The sequence below is a fragment of the Podarcis bocagei genome (assembly GCF_964188305.1).
Source record: "Podarcis bocagei genome assembly, chromosome: 5".
In the NCBI taxonomy this organism is placed as follows: Eukaryota; Metazoa; Chordata; class Lepidosauria; order Squamata; family Lacertidae; genus Podarcis; species Podarcis bocagei.
Window position 1 is genome coordinate 24,349,133 of NC_138129.1, and position 9,224 is coordinate 24,358,356.

General features: G+C 43.7%; 1 long non-coding RNA gene across 1 annotated transcript; it reads right to left on the reverse strand.

The window, feature by feature from the left end:
- Positions 1-2,912: 2,912 nt before the first annotated feature.
- LOC308587604 lies at positions 2,913-7,409 on the reverse strand. The gene is made up of 3 exons (XR_014008487.1): positions 7,302-7,409; positions 6,096-6,239; positions 2,913-4,483 (listed from the first exon to the last, which is right to left on the reverse strand). It is a non-coding gene; the product is annotated as an uncharacterized lncRNA (long non-coding RNA).
- Between the last annotated feature and the right edge of the window lie 1,815 nt (positions 7,410-9,224).

A 9,224-nucleotide genomic window follows, 5' to 3' on the forward strand; every position in this document is an offset into this window, starting at 1 on the left:
TTACACAATCCCATTTTCAATACTGTTTGTGACTGCTATGATGTCAGATCAGACATACTGGGTGATACCCAATTATTGGTTTTCAACAGTAGCACCATAAATAACATAACATAAAAACAAAAACACGCACAGAGTACACATTATTGGGTTGTCAGTTACAAAAAGTAACTGTAAGGTACATACTGCCCAATCCTCTTTTAAAACCATCTGTTCAGATGACCATCACTGCCTCCTCATTGCCAGGAATGAACACAGATGAAGCTACACACAACAAAGTTTAAAATATACAATATATGAATCAACCAATCAACATTAACAAGAATTGATCACTGAACATCAACAGCACACCCTTAGATGGATAGCCTCAAGCACACCCATCCTTTGCACCCTGATATTCAATCTGTTGAAGAACACTGATCTAGAACACTATAATGAATGATAATCTCTTGTCTGTTGTTTTGTTAATGATGCTCAGGGACGATGGCTCTTTAATTCTTTCATATATGGCAGCCCTCACCATGTGGTGCCTCCAGGGATTTTGGACCACAACTCTCAACTAACATGCCCAGTGGTCAAGGCTGATGGGAAATGTAATCCAAAGCATATGGAAGGCATTGGGGAAGGGTCGGCCTAAAAGATGTCAAATGGGGAACCAAGGAAATGAAGGGGAAGGAAAGAGAGAAAGTCATTTGCTTAAATAGTAAAATCTTAGCAGAGAGCTACAGAGGTCATTTAACAATTGACTTCACGGTATTTACAAGGAAGGAAGTAGATTTCCCCAATACCACAAGCTGACCTGTGGGTCATTGCCAACAGGAGAAATCTGAGAAATGCATACTATTCTAGTCTTGTGATGTATGTACAGTGGCACCTCGGGTTAAGTACTTAATTCGTTCCGGAGGTCCATTCTTAACCTGAAACTGTTCTTAACCTGAAGCACCACTTTAGCTAATGAGGCCTCCTGCTGCTGCCGTGCCGCCGGAGCACGATTTCTGTTCTCATCCTGAAGCAAAGTTCTTAACCTGAAGCACTATTTCTGGGTGAGCGGAGTCTATAACCTGAAGCGTATGTAACCTGAAGCATATGTAACCTGAGGTACCACTGTACTGTACTTCGTTTGCCTATAGATGCCTGCACACATCTCTCTGCAAGCAAATATTTGGTTCTGTCAAACCCTTCTGTTGGTCAACCTTCCCAAGGTGAGCAGTTTTAGTGACGTTCTGGGAAAGAGTAGTACCCACTCTACAAGACTGCTGGCAGCACCTGTTTAGGATAAGTTCCAACAGCTCACACTTGGGGAGATTATTCTGTCTGCATTTTAATTTTGTGATGCAAGTGTACAGTCAAAAATGCGTACAAAATGGGGAATGTTTTCACAAAAATGCACATGGTGATAATAGCATATAAAACTGCATTATATTGAGGAAAATTGCTTGCAAAAAATATGTATATTGGGCAAAATTGAATACAAAAAATGTGTAAGTTTGGTGAAATATAAACGAAATTGCTTAAATGCCTTTACAGTGGTACCTCAGGTTAAGTACTTAATTCGTTCCGGAGGTCCGTACTTAACCTGAAACTGTTCTTAACCTGAAGCACCACTTTAGCTAATGGGGCCTCCTGCTGCTGCCGTGCCGCTGGAGCCCGATTTCTGTTCTCATCCTGAAGCATAGTTCTTAACCTGAAACACTATTTCTGGCTTAGCGGAGTCTGTAACCTGAAGTGTATGTAACCTGAGGTACCACTGTATCTTCCATAATCTCAAGGTAGTGTACATGGTCCTCCTCCTCCTCCCCATTTCATCCTCACAACCACCCTGTGAGGTAGGTTAAACCAAGAGATGGTGACTGGCTCAAGGTCACCCCATGAGCTTCATGGCCGAGTGGGGATTATGAACCCTGGTGCCCCAGGCCCTAGCTCAGCACTCTAAGTCTAACCATTACACCACACTGAATTTAATATTGGGAAAATGAGAAAGTAAGGGAAACTGAAAACTTCAAGCTGTTTTACAAATGTTTTGGGACTCAAAAAAGGTAAGAGGTAAAGGACCCCTGGATAGTTAAGTCCAGTCAAAGGTGACTATGGGGTTGCGGTGGTCATCTCACTTTTCAGGCTGAGGGAACCGGCGTTTGTCCGCAGACAGCTTTCCGGGTCATGTGGCCAGCATGACTAAACCACTTTTGGTGCAACGGAACACCGTGAAGGAAATTAGAGTGCACGGAAACGCCATTTACCTTTCCGCCACAGTGGTACCTATTTATCTACTTGCACTGGCATGCTTTCGAGCTGCTAGGTTGGCAGGAGCTGGGACAGAGCCACGGGAGCTCACTCCGTCATGGGGATTTGAACTGCCAACCTTCTGATGAGCAAGCCCAAGAGGCTCAGTGGTTTAGACCACAGCGCCACCCACATCCTGTGTTTTTGGACTACAGCTCACTTAATCAGGAATTTCGGAGTCTTTGTTAATGAAGCTCCCATAATCTCTAACTACTCCCTTGTTGCATGTAAAATTTCTGCACCTCTGACCTCAGGCATTGTTTGTGTAGCTTCATCTGTGTTCTATCCTGCCAATGCTAGACTATAATGAAATGTTGGCAACTGTCATATTAGACAGGCAGGCAGGCAGACATATATGGTTTTGAAATGTTGGTCTGAGTGGAAACTTTGAACACAAAGACTTCTGCACTGTTGTCATGCACCTGCAGAGCTGCATTTTCTTGTTAATCACATATCTCAAACAAGAGCATTCGTTTGGCCAATAGCAGAGCATCCAATTTGACTTGGCTGGTTGCCACAAAACAAATATTACTGAATAGCTAAGATTAGCAGATATCAAGTTCCTGGTTCAGAAGTAATTGCTTCTGACTTTGGCAAACAAATCTTGTTAGAGCAACAACGAGGCTTGAGGCATCTTAAAGACAAATAGATTTATTAAGGTTTATTGCAGCACAAGCTTTTGTGGACTAAAGCTACTTCATTGGATGCATGAAGTGAATTATTAGTTGGCAGGTATTTAAGGGAGAAAGGTATAAAGCAAAAACTGAATGGTAATGAGATGCAATTAGAGTAGTAATTAGAATGTGTATGTATGTTAAATAGGCACACCCTTTACAGCTGCAGTTTAATGATAACTGACTCATCGTTTTTGAGATGACCCTATCAACAAACACAGTGGGCAGGGAACCATTTGTAAGAAAGCCATGATGGCAGATATCTTGGCATTGATTGGTAATTTGATTTTTAAAAATATTCTGGTCTATGACCATAATAAAGTAATTTATTAAAATCCTTTCTCTTCATTTGACCCACAAGTGATGGCAATGAACTTCTTGACAAATTGTAATTCAGTTGTTTCACATTGTATTTATTCATTCGAAGTCCCTTTGTTGTGAAATATGTACGTTGAAGTGAGTTACAGAGAGTCTAGGGAGGCCAAAATGTTCTGCTACTGGTTTGTGCGTATTGCCATTGTGAGGTCAGGTTTGTATCCATATATTTTTCAGGCGTAGAGACTGACCTGTCAATTCTATGTTGAATACAGAAGGATGTTTTGGGCAGGTGATGGTAGAAATCAAAGTGGAAAATGGGCAGGGAAATGCACCCCTGTGGGAGACAGTATTAGGTCCTGTTCTATTGTTGCTAGAGTAGACATGGAGACTGAGTTGGCATCAGGCACTGCCATAAGGTATGGTCCCTGTGCCCCTTACTCTATTATGTGGTTGTTGTTGCTCATGAGTAACTGTTTTAGGTGGAGGCCAGTGGAGGCTGTTTGTAAGTACGCACAAGTCTGCCATCCAACACCACAAAACAGAGATAGGAAGGTACAGAGTTATTTCTTCCTGGGGCTATGGCTGAATATGTTGCTCCAAAGGGCATATCACATTAGGCACCAGAAGTGCATGCTAATACGTCCGCACATAATTTCAGTGAAGACTTGTGCAATCCAAAATGAAGGAGACTTTTGAGAGCAACTCCAATAAGAGGCAAAAAAGGGGGAAGCTGTTATTATGAAATGCCAACATGAAAAGCGGAAAGCAGCTTCAGCTCAATTCTGTCTCCGATATTAGTTTGTCTACAGTAAATCAGAAGAATGATATCTTAAGAGTTAGCTTTGTAACAAATGGGCCTTTCTTTGGGATCTGAAGACATAAACGGAGAGATTATCATTTCCCTCTCCAAATCAAGGGCTTCAAATACTTTACAGACCCAAAGGTCCAAATCAATGAATCATTCAGCTAAATTTTCCTCCTGCAAATGAGGTACCGTAAGTAGTTGGCTGGTGACTACCAATCAGAATAATGTCCATGGATGGAACAGGTGTTTTTGTTGCAGTGTTGTAGTTGCTGTAGTTGCTGTTGTAGTTGCTGTAGTTGCTGTAGTTGTAGCTGTAGCTGTAGCTGTAGCTGTAGTTGTTGTTGTTGTTGTTGTTGTTGTTGTTGTTGTTGTTGTTGCTGGGTGTCCATCAGTGAAACAAGAATTTATGCTACAGGAAAGAGGAGAGGAAGATCTATTTGATTAAATCCTACCATCACAGATCGTTGCAGTGTGATAAATGACTCACATTCTGCATGGATTAGTGCAGGTTACACAATTCTCATGCCCTGTCTGAACTATATGAAGGAGGAGTTGTTGACCTTGGCTTCTCTAGTACACATAATATCATCTCTTGCTGTAACATGACATATCTCTGACGAAAGTCTCTGAATCTAATAAGCACCAAGAGCCTAAACTCAATACTTCAGTAATTTATATTTAGATTTATAATTAGGTTATGATTATTGACAATTGGATCTGCAACAATATAGAGCTGCAGTGTAATATGCATGAGTCATAAATAATAATTGGACTAGATCACCCTCAGGGTCCCTTCCAACTCTACAATTCTATGATTCTGTAATGAATTGCCCTGTAAGAATAAGAGAAAGGAGACCAGGACAGTATCAGGATGCTCCCTCCATCTATTCCACCTGGGATTACATTCTCCCATACCAAAACCAACAGTTATACTACAGTTAGAAGAGAGTTAAGATGCCACCATCATGCCTGATGTCACTTCCAGTGGGATCCCTCCACCGAATGGGAACACAGATTTTGCATATCATGGGTTGCTTCCAATGTTGGCCACACTCAGAGTTGATCTATTGGAATTAATGGACATAACTAACACAGGCCTGTTATTCCCAACGGATAATTCTGAGTGCCCTTCCACTCTCGATATCCAGCAACTGTTGGATCCAGGTAGCAAAAATGTCACTGGGCACAAATAGAGTTGTTTTGGAGAAAAGTCACTCTGATCCATAGAGGTGCCCTGCAGTTGGTGAATGAGGGTAGGGAGCCCTCCTGCATTGCTGATAGATCTCAGTCTTCACTTAAAAGGAAAAGAATCCCACCTTTCTCCACCATTGCTGCATCCCATCAGGGATGGTGCTTCCCGTTTCGCCACTTGAGGAAAGGGGAAAGTGCCACCATGCCACGCCAATGTTGCTGCCACACCACTACCTGTCTGCTCCTTCTGCTGCCACCTGCTTTGATATGCGCCCTGCTGCATCTGCCAATGGTGCAGAAGCAGCACCACCATTTGTGCCAATTTCCAACAAGATCATGCCAATTGTGGGTGTGACCACTCCACCACTGGTGAAGGGGCAGGCAGCATAGCTGCGGGGATGCCTGCCTGGGGGTCTTCTACTGCCTGAGGCAGCAGCCTCAGCTTGCCTAATGGGCGAGCCGGATCTGCATCCCATAATACAGACGTAGCCAATGTGGTGTCCTTTGAACATTGTGAACTACATCCTCCATCATCCCTAACCATTGACTATGCTAGCTAGGGCTGATGGGTTTTGTAGTCGGATAAATCTGGAATGCACCATGTTGGCTAGCCCTGCCATAACAGAATGCAAAGCCACTTCTTCTCCAGCCATCCACGCTTGGAACATTTTCACCATCTTTCCTGAGATGCAAGCAATACAACTTTCAATTTCCCGATTTGTTCTCCTCAAAGGAATCATAACCCATATTACCACCCACAAGGGAAATGCTAAAATCGTTGGCGAAAAACTTGAATCAACACAATACAATTATCTTGTTGCATACAGTACCAAATACTGGGTCGATGCAGTCTTTTCCACATATCCCTTGGCAACACTTCATGGACCCTGTACAGTCAAAGTCATTACTGCAATGGTTGGGGGGATTCATCATCCGACATCTTACAGTAACCACTGGGCACTGTCCTGGTTTCTCTGCAACAGAAAGAGCAAACGTGGAATGAAAGAAAAGGGAAGAATTGTTATGCTTCTTGGACTTGCCAGATAATTACTCTTAAGGACATAAGATGGGTCTGCTGGATCAGGCCAATGACCCATCTAGTCCAGAATCCTGTTCTCACAGTGGCCAACCAGATTGCCTATGGGAAACCCCCAGACATGACCCAAGTACGAAGGCTCTCTCACCTCCAGCAACTGGTATTCAGAAGAATTATTGCCTCCAGCCATGGAGGCAGAACATAGCCAATGTGACTAGTATCCATTTATAGACTTATCCTTTCAGAAGAAAAGTTCCATAGGTTAAGTCTGATTCCAGATTGAAAGAACAGGGGAGAATTCCTCAGCAGTCTTTATGGAAACTGGTTCCCCTGCTCTGAAAAAAGCAGGAGGAGTTTACTAGATAAGACGAGCTACAGAAGACTGCAGGACGGCTATCTTGAAACATTGCCAGTATTAAAAGCATGCTCCTCAGCATAGCTAGAATTGCTATTTGTCAAGTGTTTGCCTGCTCATCCGTAATTCTGCCCTTGACTTCAGTATCAGATATGCTATTGAACACGCAAAGTAATTGAAACGGAGACGGCATGTGGTTTGTTTGTTTTTTAATCTTTCTACTCTGGCACCAGTTAGACTCACCCCACTCCCACTCCAGGACCTGCCAAAGTCTCAGGCTGCCCCTCTCCATAACCACCAGTCCCCACCCTCTCACCTGCCAGAACCACACCAGGCTCTACCATGGACCAGCCCATAGTTGAATGGATGTTTGGCTTAGTGGGTCACCAATGGTGCAAGCATCCCTTAAGATCAGTGTTGCTAGTATGATATCCTCCAGACATTGTTAGATTCCAACTATCTTGATCTCTGCTCATTGGCTATGCTGGCCTATGGGAGTTGGAGCCCACCAACATTCAGAGGGTACCATGTTGGCTAACCCTGCACTGATCTGATTTCAAAGGATGAAATGGTGGCGGGGGGAAATGCCCATCTTTATCAGAAGCAAAAATACCCCTTATAGCATATGGTTGTATTGGGACTTACCTTTTGGTCTTCCTGTACCAGATGCAGGTGGCATCTGTGAAGAAAGGACTAGGATGCTCAGAAGGAGGAAGGCACCTAAAGTCTTCATGATGTTAGCCAGATATCAATGCCTAAGACTGAGCTAAGTCAGTATTTATATTGGTAGGGGTGGGTCAGGAGATTATGCCATCTTTTCACGCCCTCATTCTTAGCTGGTGCATCTTGCTAATTCTGTTGGGTTGTATATAGTTTCCATCTATGTCACCTCTTGCAACAGTAGACATTGGAATTAACAGATTATAATCTGCAATGAACTTCCCCAACTTGGTGCTGTCCAGATGTTTGGAGTGACAACTCCCATCAGCCCCAGCCAACACAATGAATGGAGCTGGTGGGAATTGTCCAAAATATCTGGACAGCACCAAGTTAAGAAAGGTTGGTATACAATGTGTCAAAAGTTGCCAGTAATTAACCTTTTCTGCCATTCCATGCAACTTGGTTCTTTTGAAAGGTGTAATCAAGCAGCTCAGTTGAACTGGAACTCTGTGCATACCCCAATAATAATAATAATAAATTTTTATTTATATCCCGCCCTCCCCAGCCAAAGCCGGGCTCAGGGTGGCTAAGAACAATAAAATACGACAACATTTTAAAATCATTTCATTAAAAAAATGACTTCAAATCAAATTGATGGCAACCATTGGGTAGAGTTCTGTAAAGATTGCCAAAGGAGGGAGTCGGGCTGTGCCCTGGCCAAAGGCTTGGCGGATCAGCTCTTTCTTGCAGGCCCTGCAGAAAGATGTCAAGTCCCACAGGGCCCTAATCTCTTGTGGCAGAGCGTTCCACCAGATCGGAGCCACAACCGAAAAAGCCCTGGCTCTGGTTGAGGCCAGCCTAACCTCTCTGTGGCCTGGGACCTCCAAGATGTTTTTGTTTGCAGATCGTAAGTTCCTCTGTGGGACATACCAGGAGAGTGGTCCTGTAGGTACGAGGGTCCCAGGCCGTATAGGGCTTTAAAGGTTAAAACCAGCACCTTAAACCTGATCCTGTACTCCACCGGGAGCCCATGCAGCTGGTATAGCACCGGATGAATGTGATCTTGCAGCGAGGACCCTGTAAGGAGTCTCGCTGCAGCATTCTGCACCCGCTGGAGTTTCTGGGTCAGTCTCAAGGGCAGCCCCACGTAGAGCGAATTACAATAATCCAGTCTGGAGGTGAACAGTCGCGTGGATCACAGTGGCTAGGTCAGGGCGAGAGAGGTAAGGAGCCAATTGCTTAGCTTGGCGGAGATGAAAAAATGCCGCCTTTGTTATAGCTGCAATCTGCGCCTCCATGGAAAGACTATGCAGTAAGTAAATACAGTAAGATTTCATTGTACTTGTACCCAAGACTGTGTGTGTAATTTCACTGATTTCAATTAGCAGACTCCGGCGACTGTGCTTGAGATCAGAGGAAGCTCAAGTCAAGTATCGTTTTGTTAAGCAGTTTCATCCAAAATTCTTCACCAGGGTGGCTGCTATTTGCAAGGAATTCCCTGCAGTGACCTAGAAATGGACTTCCCCTTGGATCACAACAGTTAGTGCATGTCTAATTTATCCCCCTAGGATTGGTGACACAGCTAATGCAGCCAGCACCTGTAATGTGGCCCTTAATTATCCCTTGCAAGTCATGGATTTTCCCCCAGCAAGTATATTCCACCCTGATTAAACACATTTGTTTCCATTCCCTGTGTAGCACAAGCTTAATCCTTGCAGTGTACACACTGATACCTATTAAATAAAGCACACTCTGATTGGTTAAGAGACACCCTTTGAGACTGTGCTGCATGGGAAAAATTAAGTCCTATAAGTAATGACAGATTACCTGTCCTTTGTCATGGAATGTCCACCCTACCAAGCCCTGTTCTTCACAAGATAATCCTCTGCATCAGAGCCCAGCCTTCTG